Below are 27,267 nucleotides of genomic sequence, written 5' to 3'. Positions count from 1 at the left end.
CAGAATTATCTAGCAACAAATTAACCTATATAACCTCATGATCACTGCACATCAGTGGTGGTAAAACTTGACTTGAAGTTACAGTAATTTGTTTGGGAACACAAACGTCTAGTATGTTCAGTCCCCTGGTAGGTTTTTTTACAATCTGTAGCAATTGTTGTTCCTGAATATATGCTGTGAATAATTTCCTTACTAACACTGTAGAATCAATATTATTCCAGTCTGTTTCTGGTAAATTTAGGCCCCCAACTAATATTATTCTTCCCTCCTGTGTTTCATGCAAGTAATATATGAATTCCTCAAGGTCATCTGCACTTGACTTTGGTGGTCTATGCACTCCAACAATTGTTATATGTTCCAGGGTTGTCTTTATTGCCACACTTACACAGTCTATAGTGTTGGAGTTATCACTGAAAATGCCTACATCAGATGTTTTTTTCTCTTTCTCTAAACACAGACACACACACACACACACACACACACACACACACACACACACACACACACATATATATATATATATATATATATATATATATATATATATATATATATATATTGGATTAACTTAAAAGTTAGATGATTTTTCTGAGCAAAATCAGCCACCTTCATATTACCTTCATATTACTTTTCCATGCCTGTTGGGTATTGACATCATTTCAACTGTACTAAGTACAGATTTTTGACTGACCTCAACATCAAAAAATTTATTTCATTTTACTCCTTAAAACAGTTGATGTCTTTAATAACACAATTATGCTCAATTTCTTTGAAATGAAGTAATTTGCAGTTGCAGACAAATTGAGCATTTAATGTAGTAACTGATGAAGGCCAGAGCTGTAGCTAGATTTAATTGTTCTTTGAGCAATACTCCAAACAGATGTCCCTAAGGAAAAAAAAAACTTCAGTCTAATTATAATATCTTTAAATCTCCTCTGTCCTTTTTTCCTCTATGCACTCTCTTAGCTTTAAATATGGTACCACTTTCATTAACACAGTGTAACAAAGACCTGTCATATACATAATAGCTCTTTTCAAGTTGTACCAGTAATTCACTTTCATTAAAAGTCAGTGTATGCACAGGTTAAAGCTGCATTGTCCAAGGCCAAGAATACAGCTTCCATGGGAGCCGACAATATCCATGGATGTGTTCTGCATGAACTACAAAGTGAACTGGCACCACATCTGTGTGTCCTGTTCAATCACAGCCTCACCTCAGGCTTTGTCCCAACCAAATGGTGCACTGCTACAGTCATCCCTTTCCATAAAGGGGAAGCAAATACAGACCCTGGGAATTATTGCCCCATTAGCCTGATGAGTCTGATATATAAGGCTATGGAGCACATCATCATGGACCTAATTAACAAGGATACAGGGAATCTCCACACTCTAGATCCCACTCAATTTGGTTTTGTGAAAGGTAGAGCATGCCTGCTCAACCTGGTTGACTTTTTAAGCCAGTCACCAGAGCTGTGGATGAGAGCAAGGCAGTTCATACAGCCTACCTCGATCTGGCCAAGGCCTTTGATACCATTCCCCACTCAGGAATTATTGATAAACTCACCAAACTAGGCAACAACCTCTATATCACTAGGTGGGTTGCAAACTGGCTCACAGATAGAACCCAGAGTGTGAAAGCAGCACACTCCAAGTCAGACTGCTGACCAGTCATGAGTGGTGTCCCACAGGGATCAGTCCTGGGTCTTCTCCTGTTTGGCATCTACTTCTCAGAAGTCCAGGCCAACATGGAGGGAATCTGGCTGACCAAGTTCACAGATGACTGTAAGTTGGGAGCCATTATTAACCCCCCAAGTGATGTAGACATCCTACAGTAAGGCCTCACTGAGCCCAATGACTGGTGTTGAAACCATGGCCTTAAGGTTAATGCCAAAAAATACATTATCATCCCCTTTGGAAAAACTCAGTTTCCACTAATTGCCACATCGATGGGAGCCCACTGTACACTGAAGGTGTTATAAGAGTTCTGGGGACAAAGGTTGATAGCAACCTCTCCTTCAACCACCACATTGTCACTGTGGTCAGAAAGTCCAAGTATGTGGCACATCTCATTACCAAGGGTTTTGCATCCAGGAAGAAAAAGATCATCATCTCTCTCTCTACTCTTCCCTCATTAGGCCAGTCATTGAGTATAATGCTCCATTTGGTATGTACCTCACTAGACACATGCAACAACTGAAATGGCCACAAAAGTACCTCACGAAGGGGATCCTAGGCCTTAAACACATGTTCTACATGGACAGACTCAAAAAACTCCAGCTATTCTCTGTATCATATCGTCTACGAAGAGGCAATCTCTGCTTGACTTACAAAGCCATGTCTGACCCAGCTCTGTTAGAAATGCTACATCTAAGGAAATCTCAATCTCTCTGCAACATACGCTCCAGAGACCTCAACCTCATTACCACAATCAACAGAACATACTGGAGGGACAGGTTCATAACCCAGAGACTGCCCATGCTTTGGAATAGACTTTCCATACATGTCAAGTAGAATGCCTCTTCAAGAGAAATCTTGATGAGTGGATGGGAAATAGAAAGTTCATTCCGAGGATCACTCCAGTGGCTCTACTTGATAGAGGCACTGGGAACTAACGTTGGGTGGCATGATGCCATGGCACTTCTATGGGCTAGGCTTGTAAAGGCTCCAGGGCCATTAGCCTAGTACACACCTATGAACCTATGAACATAGAAAACAACTATTATGTACCCATGCATACATACATAATAGCTTTACAAATATCTTCACATGCTAATTGTCATTTCAGTATTTAGGCAGCTGCATACATGCGACTGTGATTATTTAAGTGTATTGCAAGAAAGTTTGCACTTCCAGGCAGTGACCGACTGGCATATATTGAAAGCCATCAGTCATACCTTCTGTTTTTTCTTGCTTGTGTCCAGTGCAGCTGCCTCCTTTACTTGACCCTCGCTACAAATCTAATGACTGAGATGGGGTGGGTGGATCAGAGCATCACCTTTGTAAATAATTAAAACATCAACACTTTTTTTTTCTATGCATATCTGACTGTATCCCTGCTGGCAATTAGCAGCCCTTCCTGCTAGCACTGAGCACATTTGTCCCCCTGCCATACAGGGAATTCCTAACTTGAAGACAAGAGCTAACCAGAGATCCAACATCTTGGCAACCATGGAGGTTTCTTGTAGCCTTGCTCACATCACAAGATGAGAACAATGAGAGTGTTTCTATTTTGGTCTATAACCCCCCTGAGCACCCTTCTCACTGTGGCTGTCTACTATGCACCCCCCATGCATGTGAGTGCTTCCACCCACATGCTATTGAGGATTATTGTCACGGCTTCATAAGTCAAGCCCATAGCCCCAGTTAATGGCCACAACTTCATCACCTGCATAAGACGACAAAGCCAATCAGACCACCATTCCCACCCTTATGGTAGGCAAGCAGGTGCTACTCCTTCCTGCATTCTCTGATGTGGCTCTTTCTACACCCAAACAACTTGCCAGATTAGTTTCTTCTGGTTCATAGCTAGAGCTTTATTCCTCTATTGCAACAGAGCTGGGTTAAAACATCAAAGATGAACATTGTAAGGCAGTTAAATGAAAACAGAAATGCATGTAGGGTAATTTAGTGCTGGTTATCATCATCATCATCACTGTCATCATCACTTTATAATCTGCTAGTTCTAGTGTGGGTTATAGTGCAGTAAGCAGGGCAGGACAGATCAGACTATCTTATCCCCACCAATAGTCTGCAGCTCATGCTGCAGGATTCCCAGATATTCCCAGACAAGCTAGGAGATCTCATCCATCTAATGTGTTCTGGATCTGCTCCAAGGCCCCCTCCTACTGGGTTTTGCCAGGTGCACCTCTTGTGGGAGAACCCAAGGGGTGACCTAACGTGACACCTAAACTACCCCAACTGAGTCCTTTCAAGATGGGGGAGCAATGAGTGTTTGTGTTACTGCTGTTCATGTTACTTTGGAGCTGTTCTTACCTTAAATATACAACCGAGTATAAACTATTCTGACATACGAAAACCATGGTTTCCAAACTTTCCATTTTTATAAGTCTGTAAGGTAACTTGATTGTATAAAGCCTGGAACCACACAATATGTTATCATGCACAAAATTAATCAGAAGATACATATTTTCTTCAAAGTGACAAATTCAATAACAAAAACTACAGTTAATGTCACATGCTTTTTTTCTGTTTTATATATACATTTTAAAGCATTATTTATGTATACATTTAGGGCATTTTTATATTTGTGTTGGATATTAGCACGTAACTAAAAGGAAATGCAGAGTCTTAAAATCAGTTACAAGCATTAATTCCAAATGGTGCCTATGTCATACCAGTGTTATTCATTTCATAGAAACAATGGGGAGTAATGGGGAACTATACACTTCTATGCCGTGAAAGCAATGGTACACCATTTTAAACAAGGGTATATATATCAATGCAGGCCTTGGAGTTCAGCAAAGAGGGTGTCCTGTGGCATGATGAAAATTCCTTTGCAAGATCGATAATTCACTAGATATGTTGCTACACAAGAAGAAAAAAAAGCAGAAAAAAAGAAATAGAATTGTTTGTCAGAAAAGTACACATAGCATGATGTATTATAAAAATAGAACTGTCAGGGAGAGAAGTACATATACAATGATGTTTTGTAATCATTACTGACACAGTTAAATGAAAAAACAAATAAAAAAGCTAAATAATTGTACATTAGTATAATGAGCTTTGCAATGTACTGTATTGTATTTGACACAAGAAAACAAAATGGGTTTAAATTTAAAATACTTCTTTAATACCTGTGAATAAAAAAGTTATTTTTGTGCATGCAGTATATTGCTTTTCTGATGTGACAGTGCTTCATTCTATTTAGATCATAGTCATGATACCCTTTTATTTTATTTTATTGTATGTATGTATGAATTTAAGCAGTTGTTAACTAGGTACACATGTTGGTCCATAAACCCTATTAAGCCATGACTCAGGTCACAACCAAAAAAGTAAATAAAATATATGGACAATTTAGTGTACCAACATATATTAGGGAGGTGGGAGGAAATCAAAGTACTCAGAGAAAACACACAGAGACATGGGGAGAACATGCATCTTCACACAAATAGCAGAAAATACATCTATCAAGCAAATAAATGACAGGAAATCAGTTAAAATACAAAATAACATTTATTTAACATACACTAAGCACTTTCACCCTCTATTCTCATCTTTACACAGACAGGATTGAACCATGGACTGTAAAGCTATAAGGCAAAAATCTTTCAACAATGATACCACTGCAATGTTGCTACCCAGTGTGTAGCCATGGCTCTCTCGTAAAAGGGTTAACTGTGATGAATAAATCTGTGAGGTTTATGAAAATAAATAAGCCTCAGCAGCATGACCTGTGTTCTTGCAAAGGTGAGAGTGGTAAGAATCCCTTCCCCATCACCACCAAGCTCTCATACATGTAAATGCAAATTTGAAGTTTTGGAAATATGAACTGAATGCTTAAGATTCCCTGCCTTTCACTGACGTATCGTCATTAAACCATCATAGTTCTTTTGATTACTTCATTTATGTGTACTCTTAATTCCCATGAAAAAATATTATTTTGCAATTAGTTTCACTGATGACCCAGATATTAAAATTATGTAATTTAAAAATCAGAAAACAAATAAATGTAAGATATGCATGTAAGACAATAATCTGGACATTAAGATAAAACAGATGCATACCTGATTATGCAAGTACCTGTAGTAGCAGCCAAGTTGTTATCCATTTTCTATCCAAGTAGATACAGGTAGGCCCCTCAGCAGGACAATCCATGCTTCTTTAAGTCTATCTTACATACTGCTCATTGATTGGGGAGGGGGTAGTAGCAATGAATGAGTGGTGCTGGTCATCCATCCTTGGGGAGGGAATTCTTTGTTCCATCTAGCTGATCATTGGAGGCATGCACAGCAATGAAATATCTAGGATGACAGAAGGGGACTTAATAAGCCCATGTTGCTTATGATAGCCCTAACAGCATGGGGAAAAACATACCAGTATGACCTCTGGTATCACAAATGCTCATTTCAGCCTCCAGAGACTGGATTAGTAACTTAATAAAAATTACTATTATTGCTGGGAAGTCAATCACCCTTTCAGTCATTTGTCACCCTCTAAATACAGGTAAATGAATAGGATTGAAGCTCATCATGGATGCTTGAGGGTTATCAGGCACAGTGGAAAAAAGACACAGAAAAAGAATCTGTATCAAGTGGTATGATTTTCAGTAAGTTTTATAATATAAAAATTATTGCAACAGGTATGATTAATAAATGCCAACTGCCAGTAATGCAAAAAGGCCATTACTATACAATCTTTACTTTATTTATTTAAAAATGACACATAGAACATGTTGATCTGTATCATCAAAATTTGTTTCAGTTAATATCAGAAGAATAAAACTTAACATACATAGTACCAACTATAATGTTAAGTCTTAACAAGGAATTTTATAAATAACAATAAAAGGTTAACATAAGATAATCTCTTAATATTAATTTAGCCATCCATTATAATTGTGCAAATGATTGAAAACCATTCCAAAAATCAGACACTAATATATAATCATAGGCTCCTAGGCTGACACTAGGTGACTGATCTTGGTAGACAATATAGGTATCCTAGCCACAGCAGTTACCACTCATGCTGCCCTATCTATAAGGGACTGTGGATTGTGCTCAGCTTGGCCAAGTATATGCATTCCTACCATCCTTCTTTTTGCTGCATACATAAAAAAGCCCTTGTTCTCCTTCCTGACCTTCTCAGCCACGTCCCCGTAAGATGACATAATTGCTACCCTCACCTCACCTCCCTTGCTTTGCTCCTGCTTGTCTCCTAGTACTGGGTCTCCTCCACCTCCCTACCTCTTTCTTTCCCACTTACAAATCATAATGTTCCTATATTCAAACTATGTACTAATTATAAAAAGTTAGCAATTATAATTAAAATGCCATCATGTGTAACTAAAGTAAAGAGGTTCTTTAATGATAAGAATGACATTAGCAAGTAATTGTTGGGATATGTTACAGTCATATATTTACTGTAAAATATTGCCTAGACATAAACTAAAAGAATGTGAAAGTGTATTATTTAAAACTCAAGACAATTTTGACTGGGCTAAATCAAAAGTACAAAGTGGTAAAACTAGATATATGGAAATGGAGAATATTTTTAAACAAATCTCAAACCATAATGTATCAGCAGCCTTGCAAAACAGGAGTTTTTTGTCTTTACTTCATGATCTGTGGATGTGTGTTGGTAAACAGTCTAACAGAAATTCTTTGCTTCAGGCCACTAGCTGTGATTACCCACCACCTTCCCATTCCTTTCCTTCAACTCCATGTGTGAGCTCTTTTTTGTCTTAATTAGTAGTATCAGCTTCCTGTGTAGCCACAATCACCTTCCCTTCCTTTCTTCCTGTTTTTTTTTTTATTTTTTTTTACTATTAAACAAGAAGGATAGGCTAGCAACACCATGGCAGAACAGGCTGTAACTGATGAAGCAATAGCAAGGCAAAGACAGGATACAGGGGAAGATGATGAAGGAGCAGAACCCAAACTGAGGGAGTGTTGGGTGGGTGGATTATATTACACCATTGTCAAAGTGTCAGCATCTGATCCTCAACTATGAGCCATGACACAGATAACAAAGAATAGTATCTTGCCTGCAACATTCAAGCTATGCATAGCAGTGCACGGTCTGGCCACAATGTGTATGAGACATCAAGAAACACGTATTAGAGGAAAGAACCATCGTTATCACTTGCTCAGGTGGGGGAGACCGTGACAGTTGACTGGAATATTATAGTGTGGGGTAAGATCATGGGAAGTGAATGTGGCAGTCACATACTCTGGAATATTACTGGGAGTTAGGGATTATAACCTGCAATGATGGGATTGGGATGCCACACTGTGACCATTAGTGGCATGTACAGTGTGATGTCCCCATGCTGGGCCAGTAATCAATGAGCCTGAATCCTCACCACTGAGACTGGAGAGGGACATTCAGTTGGAATACAAATGGATTCACTCAGTATTTCTAGATGCAGACCTCTCTGTATTAAGTACAATTTCCCTTAAGAGCATACAAGGAACACACTCAGCCTGGGGTCCGGATTCGCTATATCTGTCTCTCCCCAGGTCCCCAGTAAGGCTATCCACTGGTACAGCTGTAGGGTTAGGTCCTCAGCCAAGTGTCCAAACCAAGTCCTGCAGCACCTTCTCTATGAAACCAGTGCTTTGTGTCCCTGCCCCAAATAGCTGACAGACACACTCTTTGAGATTTAATTTTAACACACACACACACACACACACACACACACACACACACACACACACACACACACACACACACACTCACACACACACACACATACCTGGGAAAGGCTGGCACTGATTACCTGCTGTACCAACTTTGGTAGATTCATTGCCATCAGTCAATTACTATAAGGCTCTTAAAAGGGTATCTAGTTATACTGGATGAAATTAATATTAATACAAATGGTAATGCTGACCAAACAACCAGGCTTTCAGGAGTGGCCAGAGTTATCACCAAATAAATATGTGCAAATTCTCTCAAAGCTTAAATATTTTCTAAAAAGGACCAGCCACAATGAACAGTTTAAATAATATTTAATAATAAATAATGAAAGAACATGAAAATACTAAATATTTATTTACAGTAAACACCAGAGTTTCAGACACATGGAATATTAAAAATAACACCGACGGAAAGTTTTACACAGTTATAGAAAAAAAGAGTATTTAGCAAGTTTCACTATATGTTGTTCGAACTCCAGTCGCCCACAAGCGCTTCTCCAGTCCGCTAATGATTGGCAGTAGATTTTCACGAAAGCTCTTGCCAGCTTTCAACACTCAACAAAGGCAAGATTTATTCTTTCATGTCACCAACCACCCAAACCGTGTGAGGAGGACATGCAGACTCCACAGAAGGCACTCCTCCGCCGCTCCAAGGAATTGAGCAACGGAGAACCTCTTGCTGTGAAACAACAATGCTACCACTGCACATCCTGCCTTACTAAAAGAATTACTGTTACTACTTACTGAATAGAGGAAAGCAAGATGGGTGAGTAGTCCTTGTTGTCATATCCAAGAGAAAATACAGAATGCTGCTGAGACTTCAGTCTCTCTGATATTAAAACATTATTTCTATGCAGAATGACAGCACATACATCTGGTCATATGACTTTGTTTCCTGCACTATCCCCCATCACTAGAAGCTACCAGGGTTTAGCACCTATGTGCTATAATACACACAGATAGAGCTTTGTTCAGATGTGGAGCAGCTGTTGGAAGTCATAAAACCATAAAACCATTTTACTCCTCCTACAGGAGATACCAACTATTCTCTATCCCAGACACTGCATCTCTGGCTCCATTCAAAACTGTGGGATAACATCTTTATGGCTTAACCCATAAGTAATTTAATTTAAGATATATTTTGCAAAGTCAGGTGGATTAAGACTGACTCTTAACTATGTTACAACATATGCATTTAAACATACATGTACGTCACTTTTCTTCTAGCAGATACATTTTAACACAAGCAAATCTCACAAATACATTTTCAGCACAAGCATCTGTATAAATCAGTTTGATATACAAATGACATATAATTATTTACAAAATTCCAGCTAGCTGCGCTGGCATATGTTACAAATTTACTGCCCTATTTTTCCTGACATGCCTGGCAGTACCTCCTATCATCACACACAGTGCCAGTTAACCATTTCAGGGTTGGACCAGTCTTATGCTAGTGATGGCATTGGTGTGTGGAACATTGTGTCATCACCTTGAGAAGTCATTCTATATTTATATCTGAAGGACTATTTCCAGTCATGACCAGAGGTGCTAGGCCATGTGCCACCAAATGGCACTGATGTTGATGTGCATGCAGTGCTCCATGTCCTCTGACACTGGACTGCCTATTCAACTGTGGCATGCATAACAGGATCCATGGTAAACATTGCACAGTGCAGGAAGGATACTAATGAAGCTGAATAGCACTAATGTCTGTGAAAAGCCTTCTCTGTGCACTACATTATGCATACCTAGTAGTGCAAACCATACATATATTTTTTAGCATTGGTAATGTGATGTGTGTACTTATTCAACAGACCAGGAAATGCCATTAACACCATGGTGCGGTGCCACTTTGCACAACATATGATTCAGAAACATGTTTTCATGTAGACAGGTGTACAATATTACTCTTCAAGCAGATCTACTGAGTGACCATGGCTTTTTCACCAGTGGCAACTGCAGAGTGGCATGGTGTGGCAGGGAGAGCAAAATTTTCCGATTCTTTCTGTGGAGAGACTTTAAGAAGTACCTGCTGGTATGAGGGCATCCTTAAGAACTGATGCTTGATTCTGCCTGGTGTGAGTGTTGTCTGCAACCATAGGCATCACCTGTACATGGGAACAGTGTATACTTTGTTATGAAGACCTGAGGTAGTGCCACTCTGACCTGTTTTGCAAGTGAGAAGCAGAGGGTTCATGGGATGTACAATATGACATTTAATGCCAATTATATCTCACTGTGTTATGTGTTGTCCTCCTATATTTAATTGTAGTTCTGAGAAATGCTATTTAACTACCTGTCTGCCACAGATCACAGGAGTCCCTCTCCATACAGTGGGGTGTCTTATTTTTTTTCAGATTGTGTCTCCCATGTCTAGGTGTGGCAGAGTAGGTGGCAGAGCCTGTACCTCAAGGGCAGCCAGTTGCTATGGCTGTGACTATGCCACAGGGGCACTCTGACTCTGCCTTACAGGAGTGTGGTAAAGGCTCTTCTGCTAAAGCTAAAAGGAGGATTCAGTGGTGCTGTCTGTTTCACTTCTCAGGAGGGAAGTGAAGAGTCATCTTCTGAAGCCTGAAATAGGGTCTCACCTATGGTTTTACCATGACAGATGTGGAGGCTGGTGGCCATTGAGCTACTCCGACAGATAAATATCTGCAATGGCAACATGGAGTGCATTCTGGAGAAGCTTGATAAGTCACTCAACTAGCAGGATCCTGCCATTGGGCCACCAGAGAATCACCTGGATCATAATATCAGGAATTATTGACTTCTGGGCCAGTCTGGAAACCAACCATGGTTGTACAAACCTTATCCCTGTCATGGCATTATCCTTTTCTTCTGTGTCATTTTCCATACTTTGTTCATTATACAATCTTCCATATTATCACTTGCCTCCATCTGTCTGTTTGTATCCATCTACTAACCTCCTCTTTTTTATAGGTTTGCAATCCCTGTCAGTGTCCGTGTTCTGTGTACCTGTCCACAGCTGCTATCAGCCCTTTTATCTCTATCACACCCAAGGCTGTCCCTCATTACTTTGCCTTCTACCTTTCTCTTTTAATCAAAAGACTGCTCCTTTTCTCACCCACTATTCTTTATTGCTCACCCTTGTGCTTTTCCTTCTGAATGTCTTACGCTATACCTCTCAACTGCCCAGATTTTCGCAGAATATCTAGATTTTTACCTCATATCTTTGGCTTGTTTTTCACAAAATTATGGTTTTCTGGCAAATTACTGGTAAATCATTGAGGACTGAAGTCAGAAAATAATGGGAGACATTTGAGTTTCAGACTTCACATTCTTCATAAAATCCATTCTAATGCCAAACCTGTTAGCCTATCAACTTTTTAAGTTTGTAAGAGTGCTATTTCAAAATGTCCATATTTTTGGGCCTTTGTCACCCTATTATTTGTGGCTTTGTCCAGATTTCTCAGTGTAAGTGGTTGAGAGGCATGTTTTACTCCATTTTCCTACTTTCCTATCTATCCTCTCACCTCTCCATTTATAAGATAAACATATTAATCAGTATGCTGTGCACACCCACACTGTTGTTTTTGTACAGCACTGTTCTGTGCTATGCTGCCTTATCAATGTCTAAATGCCACAGTCTAGTGGTGCTCACAGCCATGGCATTGAATGCTGCCATACATACTGCCTCAGGTAGAGAAGGATGATGTAATGCATGTTCACTGCTCATAGGAACACTATCCTGCTTTAGTGCTCCTCTACCTTTTAAAACTACTCATATAAATTAAAGGTAAGTCACAACAAAACAAAGCATAGATTCAACTGAAATGTGTAGCTTTTGTAGACTACTACAGCAGAATCCTGCTGTTAGCTGTATTTAAGATTTAATTGCAAAAATAGGTATGTATATGCTAAGTGTATATGAAGACAGGAGAAATGCATGATACTATCAGCCACCACTTTTAAGTATGCATGGAAGTCCAGCTCTTCAGATGTTTGGAAATTGTCCCATCAGTTGCATTTGTTAGCTGAAATTCAGTGAATTTTACTATGTGACATAGCCAATTAGTGTGGCTTGGCACAAGGCTATTGGCTGCACAGTGTATTGCTGAGGTGCACCTCCCCAAATCCCCCATCCTAAAAAATGGGAAATAGACTAAGTCAGAGATGAGCTGCTTCACTGTTAGATTTTAGCAGTAACACTGATAGCGAAGTTTCAGATGTGTAACGCTATGTCATGTATAACACTGATAGTGTAGTCTCAGATGTGTAACACTATGCCATATATAACACTGGTAGTGTAACACTATGTCATGTATAACACTGGTAGGTAACACTATGCCATATATAACACTGGTAGTGTCTCAGATGTGTAATACTATATCATGGATAACACTGCTGGTGTAGTCTCAGTTGTGTAACACTATGTCATGTATAACACTGGTAGTGAAGTCTGAGATATGTAATGCTATGTCATGTATAACACTGGTAGTGTAGTCTCAGATGTGTAACACTATGTCATGTATAACACTGGTAGTGACGTCTCAGATGTGTAACACTATGTCATGTATAACACTGGTAGTGTAGTCTCAGATGTGTAACACTATGTCATGTATAACACTGGTAGTGTAGTCTCAGATGTGTAACACTATGTCATGTATAACACTGGTAGTGTAGTCTCAGATGTTGGACTGTGTTTATTTTATTTACTGGGATGCAATGAATGATTAGTGAGAATTTTAATGGCCGTTTGCAATAAGTGTTGTTCAGTCTGAATGGAAGGTCCTTATAGCCAGCAGAATTTCATTTTTATTGCAGTGCAGCAAATTTCTTGTACATTTGCTATCAGTAATTTCTATGAGCTAGCTTCTATGTCCTTACATCACAGATTGTCACGCTTCTGTAATGCAGTCTTCTGTTCCATCTATAGGATGATAAATTTACAGGAACAGGAAGCTTTACTCATCAATCCATAACTGTATGTAATAAAATAAAAACATGATCTTATAAACTATGATGTCTATGCTACGAAATACTGGCATAATATTTTACAGTATTTATTTTATGTTATTTATTTTAATGGAGTTAATAGACAGGTCTGTTGAAATGACAGTCCAGTTTTTAGGGATTACGTTCCATTACCTATTTATTTGCCTGAGGGTTGGGAGTTATATATTATTTAACTTATGATTCAAGGGGAATCTGTACAAGATCAGTGCTGAAATTTTTGAACTCTCAAACAATGGCAGTAAAAAAAGGAAAAAAAGCCATAATAGACCACATATCAAAGTCCACTTTTCTTGTCTCCTCTTAATTGAAGTTAAAGTATATGCTTAGTTGGGTAATGGCTCCCACTTCACAGAGGAGAGGGAAATATAATACGTGTTTAGTATTATACACAGAAAAGACATGAATATTCTGGCAGTCAGTCCCTCCACATATTGTTGACTGTGCCTCTCAAACAAACCCTGGTGAAAGATAAATTTCATACAACCTCACAGCCTATTATGTTGGTTTGATTAAGAAGGTGGTTATCAATGTGTGCCATACTTCAGCAGTATCCTGGGGATTGTTTGTCAGCATCAGTTTTTATTCCTCCATGTGTTAGCTGCCATTGTCTTCGACATGTTCACTAAAGGTATTCAGACATTTGTCTTTAGCTCTGCAGTTTAGAATATTAACTCCCCTATTTGCATGGAAATTATTGCTGCCTACTTTTCAATCAATTTTGCCACTAGCTGTCACCCTTATAACATGATAAAAATATTACCAAATCACAGTTTCTAAAATGATCCAGAATTTGTTCCAGACAGAAGGATTATGAGAGCTTATGTATGGATATGGTGCTCTGATAAATACATAGGGGATATCCACAAGATAGTATGCACATAGCAAAACATTTGCAGATAAAAGTCATATTAAAGATCTTCTGATCTACAAAGAGAAAATTCAGATATGATGCCATGCCTCTCAACCTTTTAGCACATGAAATCCAAACAAAGCCTAAAATAGTGGAGGACAAAGGCCTAAAATTAGGGCTAGATTGTAAACATTGCTCTTGTAAACTTAGAATGTTGCTAAAATAACAGGATTTGTGTCAGCATGTAATTTATGCAAGGATATGAAGTCTGAAACTCAAATGTATGGCATTAGTTAGTGACTTTAGTCTTCATAGAATTAGTTGTCAGAAGACAACAAATTTTATGAGGAATAGCCCAAATATATGAGGCAAACATCTGGACATTCTGTGAAAATCTGGACAGTTGAGAGGTACGAATGTTACCTCCCTTCTTACAAGCCTTGGCAGTAATACATAGAAGCTACAGTAGTTAGTGGGCAAACAATGGTGCCTATTGAAACAGGACATGAATTTAAGTTATTTTATCTGAAAAATGTAAATGTATTGTTAGAAAAGGCATGACTTGGGCCAACAGTTTAGTTCATTCAAGAAGCACTTTACAAAACGTTGTATACAGAAAACAATTGGTACCAGCCCAGAATGATGCACATCTTTTGGCAATTGCTCTTTATGTAAATATATCTCAAAGAAATAAAAAGTACTATTAATTTAGCGTGAACGTGTGGTATACTTGGCAATGTGCTCTTGTAGTGTTTTCTACACAAGGAAAAGAAACATTGAATGTGATAACATTTTAATGCATTATTATATCATAAAGGTACTCGTATTATTTGAACTCACTGTGAAGCACACCGGGTCACATTCTTTGTTCTTGGGTATAGATAAAACATGTTTTCATTCATCCAACAAGTCATGCTGGCAAAAATACTAATCACAAGTGAACAAAAATGGATTACTGACTTTGAGACATTATTTACACTTGGTTTAAATGAGCATTTATTAAGTGTTGATATCTGTAAATCTTACTGAGCAGTCCTTTTGCATGGTTAACGAAAGTTCAGTTGTAGTGGTGCTGATTTTTCAAAAAGGTTCCTTTGTAGTTAGTACTCTTATTAATGTTTCTGGACTACTCAGTATGTTGAATATTGTCTGAATGTGATGTCATAGCATTATTATTTGATACATAATGGCATCCATTTGATTCCAGCTATTTATTACTTGACTATATATGGTCTTATTTAGTTATATTTGTGTTAACTATTGACATGATTTACTGCCTGCTATGTCTACCTTTGGCCACTGGATGTTATAGGATACAATGCATTTTGCATAATCAGTAATGGGATTAATATATTACAATTTCTAGTATATTACAATTTCTAGTAACTAGTAATATAACTAGTTACTTGTTCAAATTGGTAACTAAGTAATAGCAATATATTAATTTTTTAGTAACTAATAAATGTGAGTTACTTAAGCAATAACCCATGCCTGGGTGTGGGTAATGCTGGATTTACTCACGGTTGGTGTGGTTTGGTCACGATGGCAAAGCCCAAGTGGCTAAACAAATCAAACCGTGGGTAAATCCAGCATTACCCACACCCGGAAGTGGGTTATTGCTATTATACAATGACATTATTTAAGGAAAAAAAAATACTTACTTTTCTTAAAGAATGGCATTGTATAATGCCTCCTTGCTGCCCTTCCACAGCTGTCCAGTATTCTGAGGCAGTTCTGATGTACTGCGCATGCGTATGGTTACACAGTACATCAGAGCTGTGTGTGGAAGCAACGGAGAAAGGAAGATCTCCGTTGCTTTTATAAACGTGTCTCGCTATGTTAAAAGAGTTTAACATAGCGAGATAGCTTTAAAAAAAGCAAAGGAGATCTTCCTTTCTCTGCTGCTTTTTTTAAAGCTGTCTCGCTATGTTAAACTATGTTCTGAAACTTCGATCACCATAAGGTCGAACCCTTATGTTTGAATTGTCAGAACTTTGATAACGCTAAAAAAAAAAAATAAAAACAAAAATAATGAATAAAGTCTTGCAAGGAGGGAGGAAAGCCCCCCTGCATCCCCCACGTGAGGGGCTGTGCTCCCAACACCCTCCACTATTTAAATATACCAACTCAGAGATCGCACTACAGTGGGATAAAGGGAATATATTTAAAGAGCGGGTGGTGTGGGGAGTGCAACAGTTAGGTAGGTTTTAGGTTTTTAATTATTTTTTTTTTTACGTTCGAATTCTTGAAACTTCGAACATCTGAGTTCAATGTTCTCAGGTTCGAAGTTTCAAGGATTTGACAATGTAACAGGCACCCCAAATACACAGACCCTGAAAATTTTAAGGATGGAGTATTTAGGCAGATATTCTGAAGTTAGAAACAAATCAAGCAGTACTTATTAAAAATAAAGAATTAGCTTGTCAAGAATGATGAAAAAAGGGGCGTCTCATGAATGGCTACTCCTGGCTACTAGTAGTGCTGGTCTCACCACAGCTTCACTCTGCTGGGATACAATGCTCCTTTGCTTCTTCTCTCACCAGAAGAAAAACATTAGCAACAATTCCAAGATAAGGGAAAGGCCACAGCCTGTTTGGTGATCCACAGTATTGACCTAGATGATGCAAGGGTCTGTAGGCTAGTTGTAGCCTTTTCCTGATAGATGCCTTGAATAGCAACTAGACCAATCAGGAATGTTAAGCACAGACACTCACTGTCTAATCAGAAACAGTCAGGAATCAATGCACTCTGCTCCTTCTCTCATCAGGACCAGAATATAAGTAAAAATTCTAAGCTGTCACCTATGAAGCAGTCTCCAAGAAATAATGTCCCTGTGCTCCTTCTCTTACCAGTAGAAAACAGAAGCACTAATCCCAAGATGACTACTGAGATGTAGAATGTGGGCTCTCCAAAAACTGGTGGTCTTGTAATACATGTTTAAAGGTAAGATGAAAAAATGGGTTATCATTATAAACACGGCAGCATGCATTAAGTAGTTAGATATGAAAAGAGGGAGGGGTAACTAAAGTTTCATCTGTCTAAGTGGAGAGCCACTAATTTTAAAAGAGCAAGATAGATTGAAAGGGGGTGGACACTTTTGTTTTCTGGCTGTATAGACTACAGTGGGAAAACCAATAAATGTAAATTTATGATGTGTGGTGATATATGGTGTGAATGACCTGAGATGTACCTCCCTGGACTACATGAAAAGAGACATGGAAGAGCTCTCCAATCTTGTAGCCCAGGCAGGTATGACCCTAGCCCTGAGTAGCATTCTGCCATCACCCAGAATGATGCCACAGTATAAGGACAAAATTATTGACTTCAACAATTGGCTAAGCTTCTGGTGCCATTCTAAAGGGATCCAGTATCTGTCTGCCTGGGATGACATGGTCAACAAACCATGATGCTTTGCCGGAGATGGCCTGCACCTGTCACCCTTGGGATTCTGGATACTGGTTAAGGTTCTTGCCACCCCTATAGTGCCTTTTTTAGGCAAGGTTCAAATGACAAATTCACCACCATAACAGGAACAGGCAAGCAAAAACTGAGGATGATGCTACTCAATGCTAGAAGTCTAAATCTCAAAATGCACTCACTCGAGACACTCCTTAAAATGGAGAACATCGCTATCTGTGCAGTGACTGAGACCTGGTTCAAGGCTCCAAAGAGCACCCCTGCACTACCAGGCTATAACTCATACCACACTTTTCAGCCATGTAACCTTGACCGGAACACCAAAGGTGGAGGTGTGTCCATATTCATTAAGGATATCCACACCTCCAGGCTAGTTGCTCAGCATAATGCAGCCGAGGTTATCCAAGTGCAGCTAACTCTGGACAAAACTGCAATCCAAATTGTAGCTTGCTACAGATCACCCACCATGCCCCAGGATTCTCACTCCTCTTTTCTTGATGTACTGGAAAATATTAGGGTTCAACCAAACACCCTAATAATGGGCGATTTCAACTACCCCACCATTAACTGGGAAAGCTACTCATATACCAACTCTTTCGCTCAACGCTTTCTGGAATTCATAAACTCCAATGCCCTGGATCAACTTATCCACACCCCCACCAGGGGCAACAATATCCTAGATATAGTCATTACCAACATGAGTTACCGGTGTTCCACACCTGAAGTCAACGCATCACTGGTCAGATCCGACCATAAGCTAATTACACTAGCTATCCACATCCTGCCCCCACCCCCCATTAAGGAAACCATGGTAAAAAATTTCTCCAAAGCCAACTTCATACTTCTTAAGACAGAGGTGGTAAACTTCATGACACCCATGCAGATGGACAATACAGTTACAACTACTGAATTCTACACAATTCCACTTTATAAGCACTTACATGAGTGCATGGATCATGCTATCCCAAACAGAACCAAGATGCTATCCTCCAAAAAAAGGAAGCCAATCTGGTGGTCCCCTGCCATAAACAAACTGTACAACAGAAGGAAGAAACTGTTGCAAAAGAGAGGAAAATCCCATGAGTGGAGGAGCTCCCTGGTCGGCCTCAGTAAGAAGCTGCAATCCCTGATAAAATCCTCCAAAGCTAGTTATGAAAACAAAATCGTCACTGATTCTAAAGACAACCACAAAGCATTCTATAGCTTTGTCAAGAATCTCAATGGCAACACTCAGATCTGCTCGGAGTTACAGCACAATGGCACTAAATATACAGACCCAAGTGATATTGCCAACATCCTGGCAGATAGGTTCAGTGCTAACTTTACCCCCTCTCACCCCCTAAAGAGCCCATCTCTATACTGGAAGAATGCAAAGTTCCTGTAATCATGGCTGCACAGGTAAAAACCACACTCTCCAAAGCCAAGAACACAGCACCCATGGGACCAGACAACATCCCAGGCTGCGTTCTACATGAACTACAGAATGAACTGGCACCCCACCTAAGTACCATGTTCAATCATATCCTCACCTCAGGCTTTGTGCCTGCTGAATGGTGCACAGTGACGGTTATCCCACTCCACAAGGAGGGAGCCACCACGGACTCCGGGAACTACCGCCCCATTAGCCTGATGAGCCTGGTCTGCAAGGCCATGGAATGTATCATCATGGAACTTATAAACAAAGACATTGGTAATCTCCAAACTCTGGACCCCACCCAGTTCAGGTTTGTAAAAGGCAGATCATGTCTCCTAAACCTGATAGACTTCTTTGAAGCAGTCACCAAAGCCGTAGACAAGGGTAAGGTGATTCACACAGCCTATCTAGATCTTGCCAAGGCTTTCAACACCATCCCCCACTCTGGAATTATAGATAAACTCACTAAACTAGGTATAAATCCCTATGTCACAAGATGGGTTGCCAACTGGCTCACTGAGAGAATCCACGCTGTGAAAGTAGCAGACTCCAAATCCGACTTCAGACCAGTGACAAGTAGAGTACCACAGGGTTCAGTCCTGGGTCCTCTCCTGTTTGGTATCTACTGCTCTGAAGTACAGGCTAACACAGAAGGTCTTTGGCTAATGAAGTTCGCAGATAACTGCAAACTAGGAGCCATAATTGAAACTCCTAACGATGTGCACATCCTACAAAAGGGCCTCACTGAGACAGATGCCTGGTGTCAAAGCCATGGCCTCAAGCTCAATGCCAAAAAGTGCATTGTCATCCCCTTTGGTAAAAACTCTGTACCCATGAACTACAACATAGGCAGTAGTATACTTAACACTGAAAGTGCGATAAGAGACCTTGCGACACAGGTGGACAGTAGTCACATCGCCACAGTAGTCAGGAAATCCTTCTACATGGCACACCTCATAACAAAAGGTTTCTCATCCAGACAAAAAGTGGTCATTGTTTTCCCCTCTACTCATTACTCATTAGACCCATTATAGAGTACAATGCCCCTTTTGGTATGTACCTCACAAGACATCTACAACAACTGGAAAGGCCGCAGAAATACCTCACAAAGAGGATTACCAGCCTCAAACAGATGCCCTACACAGACCGTCTCAAAAAACTCCAGCTATACTCCGTCGCATATCGCCTACTCAGAGGTGATCTCTGCCTAACATACAAAGCTATGTCAAACCCAGAGCTGTTGGACATGCTCCACTTAAATAAATCCCAATCCCTCCGAGCTACATGCTCTAGGGACCTAAACCTTGTCACCACAATAAACAGAACATGCCGGAGAGATAGATTCCTGTCCCAGAGACTTCCCATACTCTGGAATAAACTACCTATCTATATCAAACAAAGCTCCTCATTAGCACTCTTCAAGAAAAATCTTGATGATTGGATGGAAAATAGGAAATTCACCCCGGGGATCACCTCTGTGGCTCTGCTCGACAGTGGCACAAGAAAATAATTTTCTTGGGTGGCAAAAGCCAGGGTACCTTTTTGGTTGGGCTTGTATAGGCCCCAGGGCTGATAGCCTAGTACCAGCCTATGAACCTATGAACCTATAAATAGTTGAAGGGGACTGATTCACAAAATGATAATTTTGTGCTTAGAACAACCAGTGAAAGGGAAGAGGGAAGGAGGTATGTGCTCAAATTAACATAAGAGGCAGGCAACTAGAAAGACAGTTGTGTTTAAGAACACAACAGCAACAAGTGCGAGGGTTGGAAAAAATTCTGTGTGACTCACAAGAGACACAGCTGTGGTCTCTTTCCAAGTTTTAATATGAAATTAAATGCAGAATACAAGTAAAACACAGCATAAACAAAACAAATCACAGTATGCAAAATAGAAGAAGGCAATAAAGTAATACAAAATACAAACTGTGTCAGAGTCTTGGTGAGCTTTTCCAGTAAAGCCCAGACAATATCCCAGGATGCCTTCTGAATAGCATGAAACATGACCTATCAGGGCCTCTGGAATTCCTATTTAACTATAGCCTCCAAACAGGCTTCGTGCCTCATTAATGGAGAACAGCTGCAGTCATCCCTTTGCACAAATGTGGGCCATCTACAGACCCTGGAAACTACAGACCCATAAGTCTCACTAGTCTTATATGTAAATCCATGGAAAGAATTATCATGGAAATGATCAATAGTGGTATAGTAAACCTCCAGTCAGTGGACCCAACTCAGTTTGGTTTCGTCAAGACAGATCATGCCTATTCAACCTTTGGGAAAGTCACCAAAGCAATGGATGAGAGCAAAATGGTTCACACTGCCTACCTTGACTTGGCCAAGGCATTTGACACAATACCCCACTCTGGATTGTTGACAAACTCAAGAGGTTAGGCACAAACTCGTATGTCACCCGATAGATAGCCAACTGGCTCACAGACAGGAGTCAGGAAGCTAGAATTGGGGAGAACACCTCTACAAAGAGGCCAGTCACAAGTGGAGTCCCTCAGGGATCAGTCCCTGGACTGCTCCTTTTTGACATTTACTTCTCTGAAGTTAAGGCCAGTGTCACTGGTCTCTGGCTGACTAAATTTGCAGATTATTGCAAATTAGGAACTGTCATTGAATCCCACACTGACACAAATGTTGTCCAGGAGGGGTGACACAGACAAACAACTAGTCTCAGAGCCATGGACTAAAACTAAATGCCAAGAAATGCATAATAGTATTCTTCGGGAAGTTATCCACCCCTAGTAACTATCATATTGACACACACCCCTCAGAGTTGACCCAGTAATCAGGGACTTAGGAACACACATAGATAGTAATCTAACCTTTGACCATCACGCATCTACAGTAGTGTGTTGCACAATGTATACACAAAGGTAAGGCATCTAAGCCAAGGAAGTCATTGTTCCACTGCATTTGGCATTCATCAGATCTATCATTGAGTACACCCCCCCCCCCCTTTGGTATGTATCTAACCAGGCATATCCAACAATTGGAATGTTCACAGAGGTTCTTCACTAAAAGAATATGGGGCTTATGTAAAATGTCCTATGCAGACTGCCTCAAGGCTCTATCCCTGTATTGCGTCTCCTACAAGCTTTTGAGGAGAGATCTATGCCTTACATACAGGGTATTGTCAGACCCCACTCTGATGGACCTCTTGCATATCCACAAAACAAACAGCACCAGAATTGCCCATTCTAGAGACATAAACCTTGCCTGTGGTATAAATAGAACTTGCTGGAGAGACGGGTATGTATCCCAGAGATTACCCCATCTCTGGAACAGGCTCCCCATTCTTGGGAAGCAAAGGTCTTCCCTAACCCAAGTCACATGCAACTTGGACAATTGGATGGGGAACAGGAAATTCATCCTTGGTTTGGCACCTATGTCTCTAATTGACATATGTAGCCTGTAAATGGTTCATCTCATAAGCTCTTACTTAACACTTATCAAGGGTATCAGAACTTGTCAGAGATTTGGGATGCATGGCTAGGCTTAAAAAGGCCCTTGTGGTCATTAGCCTAGTAAACACCTATGGACCTATAGATCTTGTGCTGCTGGCTGTGTATGGTTTGGTTTAATTATAAAGACTAGTCTTCTTCTTCTGGCTGCTCCCATTAGGGGTCACCATGGTTGATTACCAGTCTGCAGAACAAGTGACAGTAGAGTTTTATGGTGTCAAGTTGCCAGCCTGGCACCCAAGCTTCCTTAGAAGGCACATGCACATGCACAGCTAGGGCCATTTTAGAATGTACAATCCATTGCAGCATGTCTTGGGAATGTGAGAGGAAACCAGAGCACCCAGAGGAAACCCACGTGAACAGAGGGAGGACATGCAGACTCTGCAGAGAAGGCACCCCAGCTAAGAATCAAACCAGAGAAACTCTTGCTATGAGGTGACAATGCTAACTGCTGCTGCACCATTGTGCCACCTGGCTATAAAGACTAGTCTGCTGGAGTTTTTCAACTATTAAATGCTATTCATCATCATTGTAATATTATGTATGCAACTTTAATAGTACACTTATTTGCATGTGTGTGTGAGTAAATCTCAGTATTATAATTGATAAACTATTCTTTGTAAAAGTAACAGTCCTTTAGTTAGCAACTAGTAATAGGCTAGGCTTAAAAAGGCCCTTGTGGTTATTAGCCTAGTAAACAATGTGAGAGGAAACCAGAGCACCCAGAGGAAGCCCACATGAACAGAGGGAGGACATGCAGACTCTGCAGAGAAGGCACCCCAGCTAAGAATCAAACCAGAAAAACTCTTGCTGTGAGGTGACAATGCTAACTGCTGCTACACCATTGTGCCACCCAGCTATAAAGACTGGTCTGCTGGAGTTTTTCGACTATTAAATGCTATTCATCATCACTGTAATATTATGTATGCAACTTTAATAGTACACTTATTTGCATGTGCGTGTGAGTAAATCTCAGTATTATAATTGATAAACTATTCTTTGTAAAAGTAACAATCCTTTAGTTGGTAACTAGCAATAGGCTAGGCTTAAAAAGGCCCTTGTGGTCATTAGCCTAGTAATAGTAATATATTACTTTTTTAGAAAAGTAATACGTAATAGTAATATATTACTGTCACTGAAAACTAATTAGTAATAGTTGCTTATTACTTTTCTAGAAACTAGCACAACACTGTGCATAATATACTGTATATGTGTGGCCTTGGATTATCACCATAACAAATGTCAGTTACCTTTTTTGCCACAGCTCCTTGCTGCCACATCAACTATTGAAGTTTTCAAGAAGGTCCATTCTCCGGACCTCACTAAGTATATATGCAAAGCACTTCTGTATGTAGGGTTTGAATTCATTTCACATAGAGGTATCAACTAGGCATTCCCAAAGGACTCTGACTATATGTTTGGGTTATCTGGGTCTGTCCAACTACTGCCCTCATTTTCTTACCCAAATCACAACCAAATAATGATCAGTTGACAATGCAGAACCTCTCTTGACCCAAGTGTCCCAAACCTATGGCCTCTTGTCTGATGACACAGCTATAAAGTCAATCATTGACTTCTGACCTAAGGTTTTATGATTACTTGTGCACTTGTGAGCACCCCTGTGTTCAAAAATAATGTTTGCTATGACCAATCCATGACCAACACAAAGTCCAAGAACAGTTTACATTCACATCAGGTAAGCTGTTCATAATAATCACATCCCCAGCACTTTCCATCATTCCCCCTTAAGCATTAGAACCTCCCTACAGAGCTACAGATTCCATGTGTGATTCCCTGTTAAGCACAGCCCCTGCAGTCTGTAAGGAGGCTGAATACTCTGAATAGGTGTCTATGCAAAAACAACCTGCAGAGTAGTACTGGGAACTAGGAGACACCAGGACACCAGGAGAGAGAACAGGGTGAGAAGAAGTGGGGATGAAAGGCAAAGGATAGGAGTGTGTAGAGGTAGTCAGTGTAGCAGTATTCAGAAGAGAGAAGAAAGAATAGGGAAGAGGATGCCGGGAAAGATGTGCCAAGGAGAAGGAGACAAGGTGGAAGGACAAGGCCAGATGATGGGATTGAGTGATGAGTGGAAGTCAGAGTCAAAGAAGGGTGCTAGGAAGGGAGGAGCAGCCTGTCAAATGGAATGAGAGGGAGAGAGGGGGACAGAAAACTGGAACCTGCTGTGAGGATAAAATGGAAAAAGTATCAACATCAGGAGGTAGAGAGGAAGGAGACATATTAAAAAGCAGTTTGGGAGAACTCAGGACAAAAAGCTGGGAGGGAATTATGAATGGATAACAGTGGATAGATCTATTGGAAGAAAACTAAAGGGATGGAAAATGCATCAGGTCCAACACAGGAAGGCAACAAGCATGTACAATCTGGATGACTGATGGTAATGCATTTAAAGGGCAAAGGCTTAATGCATAAATGGCAGTGATATGGGAAAGGAAATGAGGATAACGAAGGCCAACGTGAGGGCAGGTAAGAGGGTTTGGTTGTGGGAGACTTAATCACATCTCCCAGTCTTTGGTCATTAAAATTCATATTATTGCCCTCTAAAACTCATAGCTGTGGGACAAATAAGTGATCATTTCATTATTTTGCATAAAACAAGGTCACTGAGTACTATATCTCATATCATCAATATTACTCTTTGCATAGGTTTAGTTCAGTTATTTAACAATGTGTGATTGATTAAACAAGGTCTAATATTATAAGGAATGTCAGTGAATCTAGGAGGACCAAGCCTAAATCCAAAGGCAAAATTCATAACATTATGTGCACATCATAACAACTGAAAGATAAGGACTTAGTCTTCAATGGCATCAACAGTCTTGGCAAGAGAAACAGAAGACAGCAGGTTGCAGTGAAATGAGTCTTAGAGTTTGGATTTAGTGCAGAATGCAGGGAGTAAGTTACCAAGATGTTTACCAAGAAGGTGGGTGGATATTTGTTGTGGTTCATGTGGACATCAACAGCCTATCACAGGAGGCAGGTGAGGGGATCACAAGTAGGGCCAATGAGATGGTACATAGATGCAGGATTGATGATCAGAAGTAAGATTTACAGAAATACTGCCCTTGACAACAGCCAGTACATGAGGTAAGAAAAAGATTGTGAATGAAAATTACTGGCTGTGGCAGATGATAAGGGAAAAGGATGTATGACTAGAAGGAAGATGAGGAAAACTGACAGAGACACCAGTTCAATGTAGGGAGAGGGTCCATCTAGTCTAAAAAAGATAATGATATTCAGAAGAGAGTAGGAAAAGAACATGTTAAGTCATGTGCCTAAAAGAAAGATGGAGGAGGAGGAATGGGGTTTCAAGGAAACAGAAGTAGGAATAGGTAGTTAGGCTTAATGTGAGACAAACACAGAGTAGCGTAGAAAGAAAAAAGACTCAGTACATTGCTGTTTTTTATTGTTATGCAATGCAATGTGTCTGGGAAGGAAGATGGCAGAGTTGATGCAGTGATGCAGAAAGGGTGGGAGGACACTGCTACACATAAATATAGGCCAGTGTCAACAGGGGTTAGGAACTGAAGGTAACAATTGGAAAGATAGGGAGAACATAGAGATTACACAACAGGTAAGCATCAACTGCAAAGTGAGAGAGAAATGGAAGGAAGATAATAGCAGAGGGTGTACTCTGGCCATAATTAGGAGTAAGCACCTTAGTAATTAAGGCAGGGTAAAGGGGGTACGGTTAGAGTAATACAAATCAGTGGAGGAGGATCAGAGGTTGAGCAGAGTGAATAAAGCAATGGGACAAGACAGAAATTGTTTTACACTCTGATAAAGGGAATGAATTCTTGGACAATCTGCTAGTAAACTATTGTACCCAAAAGTATATAATTCTGGATGTTGTCATAAGCAATGTAGTGGGGATTACACATATCCAAGTGAAGATGCTGTTGGACAACAGTGATCACAGCATTGCTGTGTTTATTGAGGGGGAATGTAAAAATAAAAGGCAGTGATTATGGCACATGATTTTAGAGAAGTTTATTAAGGTGAGTTGTAGGAGAGGGTCAAAGTGGAGTTGTGGTCTTGGGAAAAATTCAGGGGGTAAACAATTTATGAGAATGATTCAGGGGCAGAGTACACAGGACTGTGAGAAATGGTTTAATGAGAAGCTTATAGGAAAACAGATGAGCTGGACAGAGTGTCTGCAATGTAATGTAAAGCTAAGGAATAAGACAAAAGATAGGGCCTCCAGGACATGGATTTTAAATAAAATAAATAAAAAAATTAAGTTGCAGAGGTACAGGAGGCACAATATGAAGGAAGCAAGAGGATGTCTAATAAAGAAACCAATGCAGTAAAGGTTTAAGTTAAAAGAGAATTTGCAGATAGTCAAGAAGGGAATCAAAGCTGGTAAAGTAGGTTGTAGAGAGGAAGGTCTGATCAAAATAGGTAGGAAATTATGGAAAACAGGAAAGAGGCAAAAATATTGAATGAATGTCTTGCTTCAGGTGGGGAAGGTGCCATGTTGGGAGTATGGCATGACAAAGAAGGAAGACCAACGGTTAGACATGGGAATAGAGAGGGAAGGAGTTCAGATGGAACTGGTTTCCTAAAAGAGGCTAAAGCAGATGAAGCTGATGAACTGCCTCAGAAGACCAGTGTGGTTGTAGATTCCTTGCTGGAGATCTTCAAACGATCAACGGTCACTGCAAAAGTGTTTGAAGACTGAAAGATGGTGACAGTGCTGCACCAATGTGAGAGGAGCTGACAGAGAAATCTG

General features: G+C 40.1%; 1 long non-coding RNA gene across 1 annotated transcript in view; it reads right to left on the bottom strand.

Moving 5' to 3' along the window:
- Nucleotides 1-3,254: 3,254 nt before the first annotated feature.
- Nucleotides 3,255-27,267, bottom strand: part of LOC122801645 — a 69,491-nt gene continuing 45,478 nt past the window's right edge. The window contains exon 3 of the long non-coding RNA XR_006364773.1: nucleotides 3,255-4,545. This is a non-coding gene — a long non-coding RNA (uncharacterized LOC122801645). The remainder of the gene's footprint in view (nucleotides 4,546-27,267) is intronic.

Source organism: Protopterus annectens, chromosome 5.part0, assembly GCF_019279795.1.
Source record: "Protopterus annectens isolate FY-2018-M chromosome 5.part0, PAN1.0, whole genome shotgun sequence".
In the NCBI taxonomy this organism is placed as follows: domain Eukaryota; kingdom Metazoa; phylum Chordata; order Ceratodontiformes; family Protopteridae; genus Protopterus; species Protopterus annectens.
The sequence above is the reverse complement of the archived record's forward strand: the minus strand, read 5'-3'. Positions and strand labels throughout refer to the sequence as shown.